Source organism: Bufo bufo, chromosome 1 (genome assembly GCF_905171765.1).
Source record: "Bufo bufo chromosome 1, aBufBuf1.1, whole genome shotgun sequence".
Classification (NCBI taxonomy): Eukaryota; Metazoa; Chordata; class Amphibia; order Anura; family Bufonidae; genus Bufo; species Bufo bufo.
The window spans coordinates 184598236-184620293 of NC_053389.1; the positions used below are offsets into that span (position 1 = coordinate 184598236).

The 22058-nt window shown below is 44.8% G+C and overlaps 1 long non-coding RNA gene and 10 other non-coding genes across 13 annotated transcripts; all 11 read left to right on the forward strand.

Annotated features, from left to right (window-relative positions):
* The first annotated feature begins 1868 nt into the window (after positions 1 to 1868).
* On the forward strand, positions 1869 to 10972 carry LOC121001892. Of its 3 annotated transcripts, XR_005779169.1 has the most exons (11): positions 1910 to 1942; positions 3967 to 4001; positions 4196 to 4259; positions 4978 to 5012; positions 5207 to 5270; positions 6379 to 6413; positions 6608 to 6672; positions 9804 to 9845; positions 10052 to 10124; positions 10622 to 10665; positions 10842 to 10972. It is a non-coding gene; the product is annotated as an uncharacterized LOC121001892 (long non-coding RNA). The 3 variants fall into 3 exon arrangements; XR_005779170.1 differs by lacking the exon at positions 3967 to 4001 and having other exon boundaries at positions 1906 to 1942; XR_005779173.1 differs by lacking the exons at positions 3967 to 4001; positions 4196 to 4259 and having other exon boundaries at positions 1869 to 1942.
* On the forward strand, positions 3806 to 3876 carry LOC120987473. Its single transcript, XR_005776071.1, has one exon. It is a non-coding gene; the product is annotated as a small nucleolar RNA SNORD50 (small nucleolar RNA).
* Positions 4045 to 4134, forward strand: LOC120987469. The gene has a single exon (XR_005776067.1). It is a non-coding gene; the product is annotated as a small nucleolar RNA SNORD35 (small nucleolar RNA).
* LOC120987474 lies at positions 4821 to 4891 on the forward strand. The gene has a single exon (XR_005776072.1). It is a non-coding gene; the product is annotated as a small nucleolar RNA SNORD50 (small nucleolar RNA).
* On the forward strand, positions 5056 to 5145 carry LOC120987470. The gene has a single exon (XR_005776068.1). It is a non-coding gene; the product is annotated as a small nucleolar RNA SNORD35 (small nucleolar RNA).
* LOC120987475 lies at positions 6222 to 6292 on the forward strand. The gene has a single exon (XR_005776073.1). It is a non-coding gene; the product is annotated as a small nucleolar RNA SNORD50 (small nucleolar RNA).
* On the forward strand, positions 6457 to 6546 carry LOC120987468. The gene has a single exon (XR_005776066.1). It is a non-coding gene; the product is annotated as a small nucleolar RNA SNORD35 (small nucleolar RNA).
* LOC120987477 lies at positions 8487 to 8554 on the forward strand. The gene has a single exon (XR_005776075.1). It is a non-coding gene; the product is annotated as a small nucleolar RNA SNORD50 (small nucleolar RNA).
* LOC120987467 lies at positions 9896 to 9984 on the forward strand. The gene has a single exon (XR_005776065.1). It is a non-coding gene; the product is annotated as a small nucleolar RNA SNORD35 (small nucleolar RNA).
* On the forward strand, positions 10486 to 10553 carry LOC120987476. Its single transcript, XR_005776074.1, has one exon. It is a non-coding gene; the product is annotated as a small nucleolar RNA SNORD50 (small nucleolar RNA).
* Positions 10701 to 10777, forward strand: LOC120987465. The gene has a single exon (XR_005776064.1). It is a non-coding gene; the product is annotated as a small nucleolar RNA SNORD34 (small nucleolar RNA).
* Positions 10973 to 22058: the final 11086 nt, after the last annotated feature.

Genomic DNA, 22058 nt, shown 5'->3' on the forward strand with positions numbered 1-22058 from the left:
CACCATTTTGCAAGCAAATTCAGTCAGTTTTGTCTGCATTTGTGTTCAGTTGTTCAGTTTTTTCTGCGCAGGTGCAATGCGTTTTGATGCGTTTTTCACGCGCGTGATAAAAAACTGAAGGTTTACAAGCAACATCTCCTAGCAACCATCAGTGAAAAACACATCGCATCCGCACTTGCTTCCGGATACAATGCGTTTTTCACTGAAGCCCCATTAATTTCTATGGGGCCAGGGCTGCGTGAAAAACGCAGAATATAGAACGTGCTGCATTTTTTCACGCAAAGCAGAACTGATGCGTGAAAAAAAACGCTCATGTACACATACCCATTGAAATTAATGGGTCAGGATTCAGTGCGGGTGCTTTGCGTTCACTTCACGCATTGCACCCGCGCGGAAAACTCACTTGTGTGAAAGGGGCCTAAGGGTCCATTCACACATCCGCAAGTGTTTTGCAGACCGCACATGGACGGCCCTGGGATAGAAATGCCTATTCTTGTCCGTGTCTGCGGACAAGAATAGGACATGTTCCATCTTTTTTGCGGGGCCGCGGAGCGGAACTACAGATGCGGACAGCATGCGGTGTGCTGTCCACATCTTTTTCGGCCCCATTGAAATGAATGGCTCCGCAATTTTGCAGACCCATTCAAGCGGACGTGTGAATGGACCCTTATATATAAATATCTACACTTCCTTCTAGTGTGGCCAGTGCTATCACTTCTCCCGTACTCTGGCGTGCTGTATACTGAACAAGCCGCTGAGAGAGAAGCGCTCGCTACTGGTAATGCAGGGAGAAGCTCCTCTACTGTACATAGGGACAGTTACATTCTATACCTGCCCCTATATATACAGTAAAATAGTGTACACCCGACAGCATAATGGCATATTTTTATAGTGCTGGTCGTCACGAACACAATACCAAATGTGTACCTTTTTTTTTTTATTATTTCTTTGAGTTTTTCAATAACAAAGGGGTTAATAGGGGGATAATGTTTTTTTTTTTTAGCTTGAAACTTTATTTATTTTACTTTTGGCAGAGAGAGAGAAAGGGAAAAGAAAAATACGTGCCGCCGCCATTATTTGTTCAGGGGCCTTTACTAATCTAATGGTGGCCCTGAAGATTGTGTGCCAGTATCCACCCTCATGCTCATGTGCCACATTCATCTGCATGGATTAAACTTGCCACTGATCTCCTTCATAACTCTAATTGGAAAAGTGCCAGAAGAGATCCCTGAATCTCATTCACCCCATATATATTTTCTGAAACAAAGTGAAGAAACATGCAGTACATGGACTTCAAAAAGATGGCTTCTGTCTTTCAGTGGCAGAACATTAGCTTCAGTACATAAATAACAGTGCCCCAATATCCCTGACACGAATATACTGTAGTACATCTGCATGAAAAACTGCTACAGGAAAACCACACGAGGACCTGCTGCTTATGTTCCCAAGAACTAAGGCTCAGCAGCTGCTTGAGCTTCATAAATATGGCGGCTACTACCGACATGAACCACACACCTCTAGGGCAATGGCTTGGACCTGCAGTAGAAGTACGCAGAACCTTACTAATTTAGTAACTTATTTTGTACTGAAATTGTCGGGGATGTGCTGTGAGGGATTGTACACTGAAATAGCAGGGGGGTGGTTGTGGATGCAGAGGGAAGGGGGTATATCTGGTTGTATGTTGGGGGCGCGCGCTGTGTATTATGGTGGTGTCTAATTGTCTATGGGTTGTTCCTCTAGTGTTTCTCCAGTGACGTCAGTTCCGAGGAACCGCCCACAGATTCCAATAATGGCCGCGCTAGTCCAGGCTTCACCCTATTACCGTAACGGGGGAAAGCCACGCCCACTGCCAGGTGATGAGCTCATTTCCGCTCATTGGGAGCTTTAAGGCGATTCGCGCCTAGGGGAGGTCCTCTTTGCTTGCAGCATGCTCCCGGGGAAGGTGAGGGGCGCTTGTGGTCCTGTTTTTTTTTTTATAGGTCTCCGTACAATGTAGCGGAGCCGGGTTTCCTGCGGTACGCTCCTGCTTAGGCGAAGTAGCTGCATGTGAGAGCGGGGCTGATCCACCCAGCACTGCTACATTAGGAGTGCAGGCCTTTTGGCTGAGACTAGTGGAATTCCCTCCCTGCAGCTAGAGCTGTACCTGCCTGCTCCAAGGTTAGGGCTGAATAGAATTTAAGTGGAGTGCTTTTATTTCCATGTTTTGGGGATCATGGGGGGGGGGGGGGGGGGGGGGTTGTCTCGCCTCGCCTCGCCTCACACTGGGGGTGTATTCCGAGTATATGCCCCCAGTGTCCATTCATTACTATAGGAGTGCTGACAGCTTGCTTTGTGTGATCCCACTCACTTTAGTGGGACTGCTGAAAATGGCCGTGTGCTGCACCCCCCTTCACTTTGTGGGCTCTGACCTAAAGAGCTGCTTGTTCCAGTGTGGGGTCCCCACCTATCAGACATTGGGGGCAACACCTAGAAGAGAAAACTTATCAACATTGCCCCTTAAAGGGGTTGTTTAGTATTTGGCTCTAAATCTTCCCTCGTTACCTGCTCCCTGGCTCTTGTGTAACTGCCATCTTTATTGTGCTCTGGTCCCTGCATGTGAACCCCTGGAATCGATGGCACATGGTGTGAAGCACAGTAAAATGGTGGTCACAGGGGGCTGAAAAAGCTATGCTTCCCTTCAGTCTGGATGGGTGTCTTAAAGGGGTTGTCTGGGAGTTTGTGACTTATCTTCAGGATAGTTGGGGGCTGTCTCTAGTACTGTGGTCAGTCAGCTGAGGATTGGCTGTCAGTGTGAAAATCTTTAAAAGCAAGGTAGTCTGATTCTTTTGTGGGGGAGTCTTCTGACTCTACAGACATAACTTTAAAGTTAAAGGGCTTCTGTCAGCCCACTAAACCTTTTTTTTTTTTTTTTCTTTACTAATCCCTACACTGCGATTTATGCATACATAAGTTAAATAATCATTTCTGTTCAGTAGAATTTGCTAAAAAGCGATTTTTAGAATATGCAAATTACCTTGCTACCAGTAAGTAGGGCAGCTACTTGCTGGTAGCAGCCGCATCCTCCGATCCTAATGACGCCCCCTCCGCATTGTGATTGACAGGGCCAGGGAACGGAATCGTTCTCTGCTGGCCCTGCCTGTCGGCATTCAAAATCTGGCGCCTGCGCTGCGGCCGTATGTATCTTCAATCTGCGCAGGCGCATTGAGAGACGGCCACTCGCTCGGCCGCTCCATCCTCAATGCGCCTGCGCGGATGATGTCACATCTACGCAGGCGCATTGAGGAGAGAGCGGCCGCCTCTCAGTGCACCTGCGCAGATTGAAGATACATACGGCCGCAGCGCAGGCGCCAGATTTTGAATGCTAACAGGCAGGGCCAGCAGAGAACGATTCCATTCCCTGGCCCTGTCAATCACAGTGTGGAGGGGGTGTCATTAGGGTTGGAGGATTCGGCTGCTACCAGCAAGTAGCTGCCCTACTTACTGGTAGCAAGGTAATTTGCATATTTTTAAAATCGCTTTTTAGCAAATTCTACTGAACAGAAATGATTATTTAACTTGTGTATGCAGAGATCGCAGTGTAGGGATTATTATTAAACAAAAAAAAACGATTTAGTGGGCTGACAGAAGCCCTTTAAGGTTTTGATTAAACCTCCCAAAGCTGGTATTTGGTGGCTGACTGCTTGACCTCTCCTTGGGTGGGTGCTGTGATTAGACGCATATTTTGCGGTCTTGGTTTTATTATAATGGTAGCCCAGAATGGCTCCCAGTGTAAAACGACAATCAGTTTACGGCATTGAATCTACCTGAACTATGATGAGTCTATCCCGAACCTGACCTGTCTGATGACACCTTTACTATGGATCTGACTGCTGAGTTCATGGTGGTTCAGTCTGGTTAGAGGAGCTTCTCAGGACTAAACTGTTTGGCTTGTAACTTGTATACATAATTATTTTGTTTTTATTGTAGATGAAACCATGGCAGTGCCATATGAAGCATCTGAGGTGAGACTTCCAGCACTGCTCATTAAGTGAACAGATTATTAAATGCAAGTGATGTTCATTCTCACGATGGTCTTCCAAGCCTCATTGAAGAGGTTCTGACGACATTGCCTACTGGCTTTACTGATGCTCTACATGACACTGGAGGCAACATGGACACTATATATCCCAGGTGTAACTGTAGCTTTATGTTGTAGGTTGTATCTCAAGGTGTACTGAGAAGATATAAAAGATGTCCTCACTGAGCTGGATCACTTTCAGGTATGAAGGAACTTGCAGTAGCTACTATCTTTAACCAGGCTTGGGGTTCAGTGCAATTAGTGAGACAAACAATTTAAGTTAGTTTGCCGAGGTGGCTGTAGGTCCAATAGCCCAGTGTGTGGATCTTCCAGTGTTAACCTGTCACCTGGAGTGTGATAGGGCACAGATCACTGGACAGTGCGGTCAGTGTGCTCTTCACTTCCAGTATTGGGGTGGCGATGCAGTGAGGAGCAGGAGCTCCACCCAATAGTATCTAAAGTAGGAGCATGCAGGAGCTCCAATCAACATCACACACCATCCTTGGTGGCAGTACTACAGGAGCGATTTCTAAATAACGCCCAGTAGCTCACATTAGTGTGTTGTAATTGAGTTTCTCCCGTCATAAGCCTGATGGTTTTAAATACTGTATTTTCCGATGTATAAGACTACTTTCTAACACTAGAAATTATTTTCAGAAGTCGGGTTGTCTTATAGCTCCCATTGTGACAGGGAAGCTTGCCTGGGGGTTAGAATATACCATTGAATTTGAGTTTTCACAAGTTTACTGCATTGAATCTACCTGAACTATGATGAGTCTATCCCGAACCTGACCTGTCTGATGACACCTTTACTATGGATCTGACTGCTGAGTTCATGGTGGTTCGGTTTGGTTAGAGGAGCTTCTCAGGACTAAACGCTTTGTCTTGTATACATAATTATTATTTTATTTTTATTGTAGATGAAACCATGGCAGTACCACATGAAGCATCTGAGGTGAGACTTCCAGCACTGCTCATTAAGTGAACAGATTATTAAATGCAAGTGATGTTCATTCTCACGATGGTCTTCCAAGCCTCATTGAAGAGGTTCTGACGACATTGCCTACTGGCTTTACTGATGCTCTACATGACACTGGAGGCAACATGGACACTATATATCCCAGGTGTAACTGTAGCTTTATGTTGTAGGTTGTATCTCAAGGTGTCCTGAGAAGATATAAAAGATGTCCTCACTGAGCTGGATCACTTTCAGGTATGAAGGAACTTGCAGTAGCTACTATCTTTAACCAGGCTTGGGTTTCAGTGCAATAATTAGTGAGACAAAAACAATTTAAGTTTGCCGAGGTGGATATAGGTCCTATAGCCCAGTGTGTGGATCTTCCAGTGTTAACCTGTCACCTGGAGTGTGATGGGGCACATGGATCACTGGACAGTGCGGTCAGTGTGCTCTTCACTTCTTCTCAGTATTGGGGTGGAGATGCAGTGAGGAACAGGAGCTCCAATCAACATCACACATACCATCCTTGGTGGCAATACTGCAGGAGCGATTTCTAAATAACGCCCAGTAGCTCACATTAGTGTGTTGTAATTGAGTTTCTCCCGTCATAAGCCTGATAGTTTTAAATACTGTATTTTCCGATGTATAAGGCTACTTTCACACTAGCGTTCAGAGCGGATCCGTCTGGGGTCTGCCCAGATGGATCCGCTCATATAATGCAGACTTTGGATCCGTCCAGACTTTACATTGAAAGTCAATGGGGGACGGATCAGTTTGAAAATTGAGCCATATAGTGTCAAATTCAAACTGATCCGTCCCCATTGACTTACATTGTAAGTCTGGACGGATCCGTTTGCCGCCAGGCGGACACCCGAACGCTGCAAGCAGCGTTCGGGTGTCTGCTTGCTGAGTGGAGGCTGAACGCTGCCAGACTGATGCATTCTGAGCGGATCCGCATCCACTCAGAATGCATTAGGGCAGTACGGATGCGTTCGGGGCCACTTGTGAGAGCCTTCAAACGGAACTCACAAGCAGAGCCCCGAATGCTAGTGTGAAAGTAGCTTTAGACTACTTTCTAACACTAGAAATTATTTTCAGAAGTTGGGGGTTGTCTTATAACTCCCATGGTGACAGGGAAGCTTGCCTGGGGGTTAGAATATACCATTGAATTTGAGTTTTCACAAGTTTACTGCATTGAATCTACCTGAACTATGATGAGTCTATCCCGAACCTGACCTGTCTGATGACACCTTTACTATGGATCTGACTGCTGAGTTCATGGTGGTTCAGTCTGGTTAGAGGAGCTTCTAGGGACTAAACGCTTTGTCTTGTATACATAATCTTTATATTTTTTTAATTGTAGATGAAACCATGGCAGTACCACATGAAGCATCTGAGGTGAGACTTACAGCACTGCTCATTAAGTGAACAGATTATTAAATGCAAGTGATGTTCTTTCTCACGATGGTCTTCCAAGCCTCATTGAAGAGGTTCTGACGACATTGCCTACTGGCTTTACTGATGCTCTACATGACACTGGAGGCAACATGGACACTATATATCCCAGGTGTAACTGTAGCTTTATGTTGTAGGTTGTATCTCCAAGGGGTCCTGAGAAGATATAAAAGATGTCCTCACTGAGCTGGATCACTTTCAGGTATGAAGGAACTTGCAGTAGCTACTTTCTTTAACCAGGGTGAAGAGCTGTTACAGATGACTGGTTCAAGTTGCTAGCAGGTCTTCATTATCAGTGGGTCTGCCTTTACCCATGGCATCAAGTATTATACTTGTCTTCCATACTGAGGCATTAATTAATCATAGACCCATCAGATTGGATCTTGTGTCACATTGATTCCCGCTTGTACTCTAATAACCATATACAGGTCCTTCTCAAAAAATTAGCATATTGTGATAAAGTTCATTTTCTGTAATGTACTGATAAACATTAGACTTTCATATATTTTAGATTCATTACACAACTGAAGTAGTTCAAGCCTTTTCTTGTTTTAATATTGATGATTTTGGCATACAGCTCATGAAAACCCAAAATTCCTATCTCAAAAAATTAGCATATTTCATCCGACCAATAAAAGAAAAGTGTTTTTAATACAAAAAAAGTCAACCTTCAAATAATTAAGTTCAGTTATGCACTCAATACTTGGTCGGGAATCCTTTTGCAGAAATGACTGCTTCAATGCCACGCCGCATTGAAGCAATCAGCCTGTGGCACTGCTGAGGTGTTATGGAGGCCCAGGATGCTTCGATAGCGGCCTTAAGCTCATCCAGAGTGTTGGGTCTTGCGTCTCAACTTTCTCTTCCCAATATCCCACAGATTCTCTATGGGGTTCAGGTCAGGAGAGTTGGCAGGCCAATTGAGCACAGTAATACCATGGTCAGTAAACCATTTACCAGTGGTTTTGGCACTGTGAGCAGGTGCCAGGTCGTGCTGAAAAATGAAATCTTCATCTCCATAAAGCTTTTCAGCAGATGGAAGCATGAAGTGCTCCAAAATCTCCTGATAGCTAGCTGCATCGACCCTGCCCTTGATAAAACACAGTGGACCATCACTGACTGTGGGTACTTGACACTGGACTTCAGGCATTTTGGCATTTCCCTCTCCCCAGTCTTCATCCAGACTCTGGCACCTTGATTTTTGCTTTCATCCGAAAAAAGTACTTTGGACCACTGAGCAACAGTCCAGTGCTGCTTCTCTGTAGCCCAGGTCAGGCGCTTCTGCCGCTGTTTCTGGTTCAAAAGTGGCTTGACCTGGGGAATGCGGCACCTGTAGCCCATTTCCTGCACACGCCTGTACATGGTGGCTCTGGATGTTTCTACTCCAGACTCAGTCCACTGCTTCCGCAGGTCCCCCAAGGTCTGGAATCGTTCCTTCTCCACAATCTTCCTCAGGGTCCGGTCACCTCTTCTCGTTGTGCAGCGTTTTCTGCTACACTTTTTCCTTCCCACAGACTTCCCACTGAGGTGCCTTGATACAGCACTCTGGGAACAGCCTATTCGTTCAGAAATGTCTTTCTGTGTCTTACCCTCTTGCTTGAGGGTGTCAATGATGGCCTTCTGGACAGCAGTCAGGTCGGCAGTCTTACCCATGATTGCGGTTTTGAGTAATGAACCAGGCTGGGAGTTTTTAAAAGCCTCAGGAATCTTTTACAGGTGTTTAGAGTTAATTAGTTGATTCAGATGATTAGGTTAATAGCTCGTTTAGAGAACCTTTTCATGATATGCTAATTTTTTGAGATAGGAATTATGGGTTTTCATGAGCTGTATGCCAAAATCATCAATATTAAAACAAGAAAAGGCTTGAACTACTTCAGTTGTGTGTAATGAATCTAAAATATATGAAAGTCTAATGTTTATCAGTACATTACAGAAAATAATGAACTTTATCACAATATGCTTATTTTTTGAGAAGGACGTGTGTGTGTATATATATAATTTTTTTTTTTTTTTTTTTTTGAACTATGATGAGTCTATCCCGAACCTGAACTGTGATGACACGGCTTTATGGATCTGACTGCTGAGTTCACCCAAGTCCTGTATGTGGCTGCAGTAGTATCTGCCATGGGCCTCAAGTGTGGTTTATGGCTTATTTAAAGGGTTTGTGTCATCAGAAAAATCGTTACATAGCTGGCTGGCATTAGCCATGTGCTAATGTCAGCAGAACATAATGACTTTTATAATATGCAAATGAGCCTCTAGGTGCTAGTGTGGCGTTGCTGCAGCACCTAGAGGCTCGGTCTTCTCACCGTTTGGCACGCCCTTGTAAAGGTGATTGACATCTTTGGTCTCCTCCGTGCGCCTGCGCCGTCCATTTTAGTATCAGGCACAGTGAGGAAAGGACACTCTATACTGCTGCCGTCCTTCACTCACTGCCTGCGCCTAATACTAAAATGGACGGCGCAGGATTTGTGAGGCACGGGGGAGACAGCATGTCAATCCCCTTTACAAGGGCCTGCCAAAAGGTGAGAAGACAGAGCCTCTAGGTGCTGCAGCATCTAGCACCTAGAGGCTCATTTGCATATTAGAAGTCATTATTTTGTGCCAGCGGCGGCAGGCAGATATAGTTCTGCTGACATTAGGGCATCGCTAATGTCATCCAGCTACATAATGCTTTTTCTGATAGAAACCCTTTAAAGGGTTAAACTTTGAACTATGAAGGGGCAGAAGTGCTACTCAGAGTTTTTCCTTGGCTTTCCTGTTGTGTAGAACAAATCCATAAAGTGCATTGGATCTGTACTGTACACACTTGCCCTTTTTCAAAAGTGTACTAGGGTGAGGTTTATTTTGAGTAGTTTCTGCCCTTTTTCAAAAGTGTACTAGGGTGAGGTTTATTTTTCCCCCAAAACATACATTTTTCTTAACTTTTGTATCAGGTTTTTAGGTGCACAGTTCTGATGTATGAAAATTATTGGTTAACTTTTTTAGCCTCTGTGTAACTGCCTGCTGCGGTTGCACTGTTCTTAAATTAGTATTGTTGTAGAAAGGTGAATTGATCAAATTCAATTACCCAGCCCTAGCTAACTGTTAACACTACTGATGCATATTGGACAGATTTCTTTTTTTTTTTGGCATGGGAAAGGGTGAAATCTGCAGAAACGTGCCATAAAGGAGTTTCTGCCATGTGTAAATGAGAATTGCCAAACCCCTTTACTTCACTAGTACTGTAGAACACTGCAGAAGTGCCATGCATAAATCAGCGACAGCTAGTTGGTTATGTGCGAATCTTCCCCCAACGTGACATCACAAGTCTAATCTTCTATATACCTTCTCTAGGTCCATGGAGATGTTGTGGATTAAAGACGTGAAAGGACAAAGGTAATTCTGTTCTACCTGTATTAGGTTAATGAGGTGGAACAACTGTGCATTGCAAATGATGTTTTACTCACGATGGTCTTCCAAGTCTCACTGAAGAGGCTCTGACGATAGTGCCAGATGGCTTTGCTGATGTCTATGCTATAGCTTAGTAGATATTTGGAAAAAAATAGCTGACTGGTTATTGACTTCTGACTCTTTAATTTTAGGTCCTGGGGATCATAAAATCCTTGTCTGTAACAGGGCTTGTTTGGCAGATGAGGCTGCTGGTCTCCTTATCAGGTATGCCATGGTGTAAATGTCCCTTGTAGGGGATAGGTGTTGGTGGGCACCACTGTATGCTAGTTGGTAAGATGCATCCTTGTCCAATTTATAAGGGTTGACATATCTGTGAAACCTTTCTGACAGATTAAGACCTATAGGAGTGAAGATTTATCAGGTCAGAAGGCAAGCCTTGTTTGACAGACTTGGACCATAAGTCTTGTCCTGTCAGTGAGCCAAACCCAAGATTTCCTCACTTGGTACAAGCTCAATTTCTTTTGGCAATATACTTCTGTGTAGGCTCCACCTGGTTTTGTCTTAATCACTTTGTATGAACAGTCAAACTTTGCCACTGTGGCTTTCTATACTTGGCCATATGCCAGAACCATGATGAGTCTATCCCGAACCTGAGTGTATGATGACACTACTTATGGATCTGACTGCTGAGTTCTGTGTACAGAATATGCCTAAACTTCCTAATTGTGAATTGAGCTCACTGGTGTCTGTCCTCCTTACAGGGTCTCCTAGGATTGTGGAGCATTTGAGTCTTTGCTTCTATCAGGTAAGTTACTGCATTTGCCCACAAACTTGTGTATAATCTGTCAATGATGCTTTTGTATTTTACCTACATTGTTTGAATGCCTGTGAGAACATTCTTGTACACTGAGACAGATTAAGTCATCTGTTGGCGCTGTCCTGCCATTGGTAGAATACTAATACACTTATTTCTTCTTTCAGGGCTTTGGATTGAAGTGAGTGAATGGATTTTGGTTCAAGCAACAAGGACTTTGCCATGTGGATAACGTAGCAGATGTCTTGAATGTAGTACTTGCATTTCTGATATGAATGAACCTAATAAAGGCAATTTAAAGTCAGTTGTTGTGACTTGTGGTTTTTCTTTAAAGGTCTTCTGTCACTCCACTAAACATTTTTTTTTTCTCAATCCCTATGCTGCGATTTCTCAATATATAGGGCAATTACTCAGTTTGGTTCAGTAGTTATATAAAAAAAACTGACTATTATAATATGCAAATTACCCCTCTAGCAGCAGGTAGGGCGGCTACCTGCTGCTAGCAGCCGCATCCTCCATTCATAATGACTCCCCCCTCATGTTGATTGACAGGGCCAGCGGACACACTTTCTCTGCTGGCCCTGTCTGCATTCAAAATCTGGCACCGGCGCCGTACCGGTCTTGAGTCAGTGCAGGCGCACTGAGGGGAGGACGCTTGCTCGGCCACTTCATCCTCAGTGCGCCTGCGCCAATGACATCACATGTACACCCGGTGCAGGCGCACTGAGGATGGAGCGGCAGAGCAAGCGTCCTCCACTCAGTGCGCCAACTGAAGACCGGCTCGAGATTTAAAATGCAGACTGGGCCAGCAGAGAACAAGCGTGTCCGCTGGCCCTGTCAATCAACATGAGGGGACGTCATTATGAATGGAGGATGCGGCTGCTAGCAGCAAGTAGCCGCCCTACCTGCTGCTAGAGAGGTAATTTACATATTATAAAAGTCTTTTTTTTTATATAACTACTGAACCAAATTGAGTAATAGCCCTATATATTGAGAAATCGCAGCATAAGGATTTTAAGGAGACAAAAAAAATGAGTTTAGTGGAGTGACAGAAGCCCTTTAAGGCCCCTTCCAGATGGCATCTTCAGTTTTTGGTGCAGATTCGATGTTGAAAACCACTGGTCTGGTGACTAAGCCATGACTTCCCATTGAACAATGGAAGGTGAATTCAGTGTTTATGGCTTTTTAGTAGGGCTGCACGATAAATCGAAAAAAATCGAATCGCGATATGGCTATTTGGTCGACCCGAAAATGCAGCGATTATATATGAAGGGGCCCCGCGCACATAACTGGCTTTGTGTTAAGTATTTTACTAGTGTGTGTGAAACAATCTCTCCTATTGATAACAGGTCCAGCCTCTGTACTCACTGTCACAATGAATGCACTGCGGCAGCTAGCTGGCCGGCGCGTGACTGACATCACTTGGTAACGCTCCTGCTCCCTGAAGTGGGAGGAGCATTACTAGTGACATCAGTCACGCGCCGGCTGGCTAGCTGCCGCTCGCTGCAGTGCATTCATAGTGACAGTGAGTACTGAGGCTGGACCTGTTATCAATAGGAGAGTTTCACACTAGTAAAATACTTAACACAAAGCCAGTTATGTGCGCAGTTTAGGACACATAGGGCCATGAGGGGGACCAGCATAAGATCCTCCACAGATCCCCCACATAACAAACACTGTCCTCCACAGATCCCCCACATAACAAACACTGTCCTCCACAGATCCCACCCCCAACACTGCCTCCACAGATCCTCCCCCACCCGAGTCAGCGGCTCATATGGGAAAATCCAAGCAAATAGACCTCTAGCACAATTCCCTTAAAATATCGCACATCGTTATTGCAATTTTTAGGGCCGCAATCGCACAAAATTCCCATATCGTGCAGCCCTACTTTTTAGGGTGGGGTCAATGTAAACCTTTGCTGTCCAGAGACTGAACATGCCTCTTAAAGGTGAGCAAATCTGTAGAATACAATAGGAAGAAACCACCATTCTCATATTAAATTCTGTTAATTCTCTTGCCATTACTGCTTAATGGCAAGCAACACCAAGTTGCTTTTTTTTTTACCCCTCGCCTATGACTGCACCCTTGGAGAGACCGCTTCCTCAGGACTGGAAACGGGAACCAGAACCGCTCTAAGAGGGACCACTCTACCTCTCATTCGGTTTCCAGTCCTAAGGGACAGGAGGGAATTGGAAACTGCTTGGTCCCTAGATCAGAGTGTTTTCAACAAGATTTCGGCCTTATGTGGTGTCCCAGAGATGGGCCTCTTTGCCAACAGGACAAACTAAGGTGGGGGTTTCTTTTTCTTTCCCTAAAGGCGCAGCCGAAGGCTGTAGATGCATTGGCTCAGTCCTGGAGAGTCTTTATGCCTCAACTCCACCCCCGAAGCTGTTGCCAAGAGTCCTTTAAAGAACAGGGAAGATTGCGCTACAGTCAGTGGTGGCTCCCTTTTGGCCAAGGAGGGTTTGGTTCTCCTGGTTCCACAGAATGTAGATGGCCACCCCCTTAGGTTTTTCCAGTATTCTGGGTCAAATACTTCACCCAGAAGTAAAGTCTTCACCTGCCTATTGAGAGGGAAATTTTAAAGTGCTCTCCAGAGGTTATGACTACTCTGTTGGCAAGTCTAAAAGGGGTTGTCTGAGTTATGAAAAAAATATATATCACTGAAAATCTGATGGGCAGCAATATATAGCTAAGCAAGTTTTATGCAATATATAATTTTTTTTTCCTAATTTCCCTGGTTCTTTTCTGGCCCTTAGTTTTATTGCATGTAAACAATCTCTGCCCCTGCACTGCTAAGGGAGTGAATACAAGAGCTTCCCTGAGTGACATGTCTGCCTGCTGGGAGACTCTGCAGCATGTTGTATGTGTAGAACTACAAGTCCCAGCTGTATAATGACACTGCTAATACACAGGATCTTCCCCCTACCTTCTTGTGCAATGCTCTCTAGTCCTTCAGATCCTGTGCCCAGAATAGTCACTGCTTCAGATACCCAGTGTGTGCAGCTGAAGGGGTTAAGAATCCTAGGGGGGAGAGCAGATGGCAGTGATGGGGGGGGCATGGCCAGCACAGTGACATCTTTTATCAGAGCAGGGAGAGAAGCTGACATCACAGGTCATGTGACCCTCAGTGAAATCTGAGAAACCAGCCACTGGAGATGGTGAGTTAATTGGAAAGCTGTTACATTTGCCCAGTTAGAAACAGAAAAATAACTGACAACCCCTTTAAGGTCACTTCAGAAACTTATGAGGTCGGAGGGCTTTCTGCAGATTTGCCAGTAGACCAGTGGATGTATTGGAGGCTTCAGACATTCCGCTTGTGTAGGATTTATTTTTTTGCAAGAAGGTTGGAGAAGAAAGTTTAGACCTAGCACTTTAAAAGTGCAGATTTCAGCCTTAAGTGCCTTATTGAAATTGGCAGGTCATCCATGGGTTAAATGAACTATTACTGCAGTTTCAAAGTTATCCCCAGTTTGTAAGGATAGTATCCCCCCCCCCTTTCCCCCGGGGATTTAAACTTGGTACTTTCTAAGCTCACCAGATCCCTTTGAACCTATCACTAGTATGCTCTCCCTGAAACTGGCCTTTCTCCTAGCTATTACCTCTGCTAGGAGAGTTAGTGAGATTGATGCTCTTTCCATTGACCAGCCTTACTTAAAAACCGTGGAGAATTGGGTTTTTTTTTTTTGTTTTTTTTTCTGTAGGCGTCTTCATCTTTTCACTGTTCCCAGGATATACTTCCTCCCCTCTTTCTGTGCCTCTCCAAAGAATGAGAAGGAATCATAATTCCATTGTTTAGATGTTAGGAAATGTATAATTCAATATCTACAGGTCACTCAGCCCTGGAGGTCCTCCTCCCATCTATCGCTTTCTTTTCAGAGACAGGGCTCTGCTGCATCTTCCCAGACTACTGCTAGATGGATCAGACAAGCTGTTTACTTGGCATACTCATCCAAGGGAGCTGGTCTGCCATCTGGGTTTGGAGCGCTCTACTAGATCAGCCTCCACTTGTTGGGCAGAGAGGGCCTCTGCTTCCATAGAGCAGATTTGTAGGGCTGCCATACTTTTTCCATTTCATCCACCATGACGGCCCACAATGAGATTGACCCTTGACCTCTGTAGGGGCAGGAACACAGAGTTTAAATCCCCCCCACCAAGTGCTTTCCTGCCCCTACAGGGGCCAACATGTGGAGAGAGCCCTCCTTCCAGGAGGGTAGTATCGTTATTCTTTTAGAGGAATCTCCTGCAGCATGGGCTAAGGCTGGACAGCATGGAGCAACAAGGACCCTCGTCTCGGCTCATGCTGAGGCCTGCAGTCCTTCAGACCTTCTTCCGGGAAGCAGTCTGGGGTGCCGGCTTTACGAGGTGTCTCGCGCGCTGCGCTTGGCGTCCTCCTTCACTGCAGCATGTGACCGGCTGGGGGAGTAGGTGCGGCGCATGGAGCGCTTTAGGCGGCGGGCCGTGCGGCGCACATACCTTTCAGGAGGCTGGTGCGGCGCAGGCACACGCCGGGGTAGGATTCAAAATGATCGCAGTTTCAGTCAGCCCTTGCCTGCAAGCACCGCGATGTCTGAAGCACCTAGTCCCCGCCAGGAAGGCTCTGATCCTTCGGCCATCAGTACCGGGGGGGTTGTATTTCAAATTTTTTCATTTTTATATTTGAATACTAATTGCGGTATATCTGGTTGCTTCCTCATTTCCAGGGCAGCAAAGAGTCCAAAACTAAAGTTAAACTCTTAAAATGCAATGCGTGCTCTAAAAGGCTCCCCGAAAATTACAAAAAATATGGAAAGAGCAACCAGATATTCTTTCTGAAATGAAAACCTTTATTGTGGATGAGATCAAATCCTCTTTGGCCACTGTCAGCTCCCGCTAGTAACCCCAACCCTCCCAAGAAACGCAAACTATCCGTTATCTCCTCATCTGACGCCGAGGATATAGAAGAAGTTAGATCTAGACAAATACCTAATGAGGATCCCTTGTCAGAAGGGGAAATTATGGAGGAAGATAAAAAATATTTTTTCTCCTCAGATGAGATGGAGGAATTACTAAGAGCTGTCAGGTCCACAATGGGAATTGAGGATACCCCTAAGCCCCGTACTATCCAGGATGAGATGTTTTGGGGTCTTAGATCAAAAACTTCCATTGTCTTTCCCATAAACGAAAACATACGGGAAATGATCATGGAGGAGTGGTCGGATCCAGAGAAGAGGCTAGGGGTCCCCAAAGAGTTTAGGAAATAGACTTTGCTTTGACCCAGCGGAATGTAAATTATATAATGAGACCCCTAAAGTTGACATACAGGTTGCCAAGGTGGTAAAGAAAACAGCTCTACACTTTGAGGACTCCTCTCAATTGGGTGATCCAATGGATAGAAAAGCGGACGGGCTCCTAAAAAGATCCTGGGAGTCAGCAATGTTCGGAGTTAAGACAAATATTGCAGCAACATCCGTAGCCAGGGCTATGTATATTTGGATAGGTGAGCTCGACGAACACCTAAAAAACAAAACTTCCAGAGAAGAGATCAGGGATTCTATCCCTCTCCTTCGATCCGCCACAGCATTCTTAGCAGATGCCTCTGCGGAATCCATCCGTTTTTCAGCCAAAGACGCTGCTCTCTCTAATGCAGCCCGGCGGGCTCTATGGATGAAAGCCTGGTCAGGGGACAAAGCATTCAAAGCCAAACTCTGCTCTATCCCGTTCTCAGGGGAATTTGTTTTCGGTCCCACTCTAGATAAAATTTTAGAAGGAGCAGCAGATAAAAAGAAAGGGTTTCCGGAAGACAGGGAAACTAAAAAGAAGCCCTTTCGTCAGTTTCAGCCCCAGCAAAGATCTTACAGGGGTAAAGGAAAAACTGGCAGATGGAGCTATCCTAAAGGGGGAAGAGGGAGAGACTTCATCCTCAATCCCCAAAACAGACAGAATAAACAGCAATGACGCCAGAATAGGGGGGCGACTGAGAGGTTTTTTATCTTCTTGGGAACTAATCACCTCAAATCCCTGGGTTCTAAATGTAGTCTCCCAAGGCTACAAGATAGAATTCACATCAGTCCCCCCAAGAAGATTCTGTATCTCGGCCCAGAACAGAACAAAAAAAAAACAGACCAGTCCCTTCGAACCATAATAAACCTAAAGCCTTTAAACAGATCCATTCTATACAGGAAGTTCAGGATGGAAACCATCCCATCCACAATTCCTCTGATCCAGAAAGGGGCTTTTATATATCGTCAATCGACCTCAAAGACGCATACTACCATATCCCTACCATATCCCTATTCATCATCTCTCTCAGAAGTACTTAAGATTTGCACTAAAAGGGATGGACGGTATGATCCACCACTTTCAATATGTCGCCCTTCCTTTCGGCATCTCCTCGAAAAGTCGTGGTAGAGATGGTGGCCTATCTTCGCCGGGAGGGTATAACAATTATCCCATACCTTGACGATTTCCTAATTCTGGGCAGAACAGAAGCAGAAAATCTATCAGCAACTCAAAGATTTTCAGAAATTCTAAGAAGTCTGGGTTGGATCTTAAACATAAAAAAATCCTCTCTTATTCCATCCAGAAGAATAAGGTTCCTAGGTGTAGAACTGGACTCAACCTTGTTAAAAACCTTTCTTCCTCAGGACAAAACAGCGGCGCTGATAAAGTCAGAATGTTTCAGAGTTCCCACAGATGCTCCATCAGAAGGGCCATGAGTCTACTAGGAAGTCTAACCGCCTGCATACCTTCGGTCCCCTGGTGCCAAAGCCACACAAGGGTAATCCAAAGTTGGATTCTAAGAGTTTGGGACGGAAAACAGGTAAACTTGGACAGAAGTATATGGATTCCACAGTCCGTAAAGACGGATCTAGATTGGTGGAAAGAAAAAAGATTATTTGGAGGTCTACAGTGGCGGACCCATCCGGCTGTTCAAGTAATAACGGATGCAAGTCTCGAGGGCTGGGGAGCCAAAATAGGAGACCATCTACTACAGGGTACTTGGCCAGAAGATATAAAAAGATCATCCAATTACAGAGAACTGTACGCCGTCCTCGAGGCAATAACAAAAGGAGAAGACCTATTAAAAGGACAGCACTTAAAGATACTGTCCGACAATACCACAACAGTGGCATACTTGCGACACCAAGGAGGCACAAGGTCACGCTTACTGGGTGCAGTGGCAAAGAGAATCTTCTCCTGGGCAGAAGAGAACACATTGTCACTCTCCGCCGTCCACTTAAAAGGATGCGAAAACGCAGTGGCAGACTACCTGAGCAGAGAGAGAATAGATCCAGGAGAATGGTCCCTGAACAGGAGAATCTTACAGAGGATATCGGAAAGATGGGGTCAGCCAGAAATAGAGGTAGAGTGCTTTTGCTCCCTAAATCTAGAGGACGGACCGTGGGCAATAGATGCTCTGTCAATACAATGGAGATGGAAACTAGCTTATGCATTTCCCCTAATACCTCTATTACCTCGAGTCATCCAGAAGCTCCTAGGAGAACCAGCCACTCTCATCCTAATAGCCCCCATATGGCCAAAGAGGAGTTGGTTTTCTACTCTGAAACAGCTGTCGCTGGAAGATCCTTGGGAGATTCCCTTTCAGAGAGACATACTAGTCCAGGGCCCTCTTCTTCATCCCGACCCAGGAATGTTCAGACTGGCAGCCTGGATCCTGAAAGCAAGACCTTAAAGAGTAAGGGCCTTTCGGATAAAGTGATTCTCACACTCAGGACCAGTAGAAAAAAGTGACATCTTCCATCTACCTAAAGATCTGGAAAAAATACTGCTCCTGGTCAGGGGTTGATCACCCGGACACCTCCTCTCCTCCCATCAATAAGATTCTGGACTTCCTTCAGAGTGGCTTGGAATTAGGATTGAGACCTAGTACTCTGAAAGTACAAATATCGGCTCTCAGCTCCTTCTACGACTGCAGCCTAGCCAATCACAGATGGATCAGGAGATTCATTAGAGCAGCAACCAGATTAAGACCCACTCTAAAATCCAGAGCTCCAACTTGGGACTTAAACATCGTCCTAGAAGGCTTAACAAAACCTCCATTCATACCGCTGTCAGATATTTCTTTAAAGCATCTTTCCCTAAAAACTGCTTTCCTGATAGCAATAACCTCAGCCAGACGTAGTGGAGAACTTCAGGCCCTTTCTTGCAAGGAACCATATCTCCAAATCAGTGAAAATCACATTCGTCTAACGCTCGACCCAGGTTTCCTCCCTAAAGTAGTCTCATCCTTCCACCGGGACCAGGAAATTTTCCTACCCTCTATCACTAGGTCCGAAATTGTAGGGTCAAGTGATAAGATGCATCTATTAGACGTTAGAAATACTGTCATTCAATACCTTGAGTCTACCAAAGCATTTAGGATAGATAATAATCTCCTAATACAATTCTCAGGAAGTAATAAGGGGAAGAAGTTAGCTAAATCCTCCTCCTTAGCTAGATGGATCAGATCCACCATTGAGTGTTGCTACAGGATACAAGGCAAACCCAGTCCGGTTAACATTAAAGCCTATTCCACTAGGGCCACGGCCTCCTCTTGGCCTCCCACATAAGATCACACCCTGATATCACTGGCATCTCGGTTGGAGGGAAAGAATATAAATTGAGCCTTTTTGCAGATGATATATTGTTGACTATTACAAACCCGGTTATATCCCTCCCCTCACTGATGAAGATGCTGGACTCCTTTTCATTAGTGTCGGGACTTAAGATGAACCACACCAAATCAGAGCTCCTATTATGTAATGTTAAACCCCACATGAAATCTCTTATTCTAGAAAACTTCCCGTTTCAACACAAGCCTCACCATATCCCCTACCTAGGGATACAATTACCCACTTCAATTGAATTGGTCTATAAAACCAACTTTGTCCCACTGTACCGCAAACTTAAAGCCGATCTTTTGTCTTGGAATACATTACCTGTGTCTTGGGTCGGTAGGATTAATATCATAAGAATGGTGGTCCTCCCCAGACTCCTTTATCTGTTTCGGTCACTCCCAGTTATTAGCAGGGATCTAAGAGCTCTCCAGGCTGTCATTATGAAATTCATTTGGGCTAACAAACGCTCCCGAATTGCTAGGGCGACGATGTGCCGCCACAAATCCCAAGGAGGTCTTTCGGTACCAGATCTTATAAAATATTATAAGGCAGCCAGGCTGGCGCAATTGTTCTTAACTCATTTAGACCCTAAAACACATCCGCTGTGGATCCCATTGGAACAGTCTTTGATAGCCCCATACACCTGGAGAGCTCTGACCTGGTCCAACCTTCAACTACCGGGTATCATTCGCACTAATTCCATACTAACACACTATTCCCTTATATTATGGAGGTCAGTTAGATTTAAGTACTCACTACAGTCCAAAACCTCACCGCTAACATTTAGTAGGCAATCCTGCTTTCCTCCCAGGCATCCAAACACCCTCCATGGATTGGTGGGTCTCTAACAAGCTGTGCTCCCTTTACAGGTTTCTGACTAGGGGTAAATTACTTTCTATGTCAGACTTTGAGGACAAATACTCCCCCCCTGTTCGGGAAAGGTTTTTGACCAGGCAGATTTTCTCCTTCCTGCAATCACTTTGCACAAATAACCAGTCTGTCGATTTTACCCAGTTCGAGCGATTTGTTACCTACTCAATGTGTAAACAAGGCCTATTATCTCAGATTTATGGAATACTTAACGCACCCCAAGAGGGAGTTAAGCTGCCTTACATGAGGGCTTGGGAGGAGGATATGAACGAGAGTTACTCTACATCCAGATGGCACCAGCGTTCACAAAAACTCACTAAAGGGTCATGGCAAACAACATTAGCAGAAACCTCCATAAAAATTTTACACAGAACCTACCTGGTACCATCCAGACTACATCATATCTACCCTGAAGTTTCTCCCAGATGTTTTAGGGGATGTGAAGATATTGGTACAATGCTCCACATCTGGTGGACTTGTCCAGTAGTCAGGAGATTTTAGAGCAAGATTAGCAATCTTTTATCCTCCACTCTAGGATGTACTTATCCGACATCTCTACAGCTTTGCCTACTAGGTGATAAACCTACTTGGCTTCGATACTCCAACTTTAAGCTATCACAGTTTATACTATTAGCGGCTAGAATACATATAGCTTATAAATGGAGGTCACCTGACCTAAGTTATCAAGCGGTATTAGATAGGGTCAACAGGATCTTATTGAATGAAAGATTATCGGCCATTCGGATGGATACTTTCTCCACCTTTGAAAAATTCTGGGAACCTTGGCTTTCATCCTCTCATTCCTCAGACATACGTTACTGTATTACTTTATGATTGGTAGTGACATGCCGAGAGATATATCATTAACTCACTGTCTGGCTTTGTACTCTGTCTTTATTTTTTTTTAAGCTACAGATATTGCACTGACTATGCTAAATTGTGTACTGCAATAGGAATGTCAACATGTACTGTTATTTCATTTGAAGTATATTCAAGTTTAATACCTGAATTATTCTGTATTGAAATGTTATACATTTTTTATATGCTTTCATCAATAAATACCCCATTGAAACGGAAAGGAGGTGTCTCGCTTGACCAAATTTGTAGGGCTGCAACCTGGTCGCGCAAATACCTTTGTAAGACACTATCGTCTTAATCTTCCGGACTCGAATGAAGCTCTTTTTGGCCGGAGTGTTTTACAGGCGATATCCCCACCCACTTAGTCATTTGATACATCTCATTGTGGGCCGTCATGGTAGATGAAATGGAAAAACCGCAATTAGACTTACCGGTAATTCCGTTTCCTTGAATCCACCATGACGGCCTGTACTATTCCCATCCCCCCAACAACAAAAAAAAAGGTGAAAAGAAAAGTGAGTTTAAGGGTATGAATCAAAATCCTTTTACTTTCTGTTCCACCTTTCGGGTAATTTGTAAAGCACTGAGGAAGTGGAGGGGTGGGGGGAATTTAAACTCTCCATGTGTTCCTGCCCCTACAGAGGTCAAGGGTCAATCTCATTGTGGGCCGTCATGGTGGATTCAAGGAAACGGAATTACCGGTAAGTCTAATTGCGTTTTTTTTTTTCTTCAAACACTATAGACTTCAGCTGCCTTCTAATGAAGGACTGGCTTTTGGCCATAAGGTGCTCCCACTCTAAATCTCTCAAATCTCCAGGGGTGCTGTCATAAGTGAGGGAGGGGGGGGGGGGTTAGATTACACTTACCAGTAATCGGGTTTTCTTTGAGCCTATAAACAGCACCTGACTAATTGCCTTCCCCTTAATTTTTTTTAAATAAAAAAGAATTTATATATAAATATAGAATTAATTCTTGAAAAGACTGGAGGTAGAGGGGGGGTTGTTCTGTTTCCTGTACTGAGGAGGCAGTCTCTCCAAGGGTGCTGTCATAGGC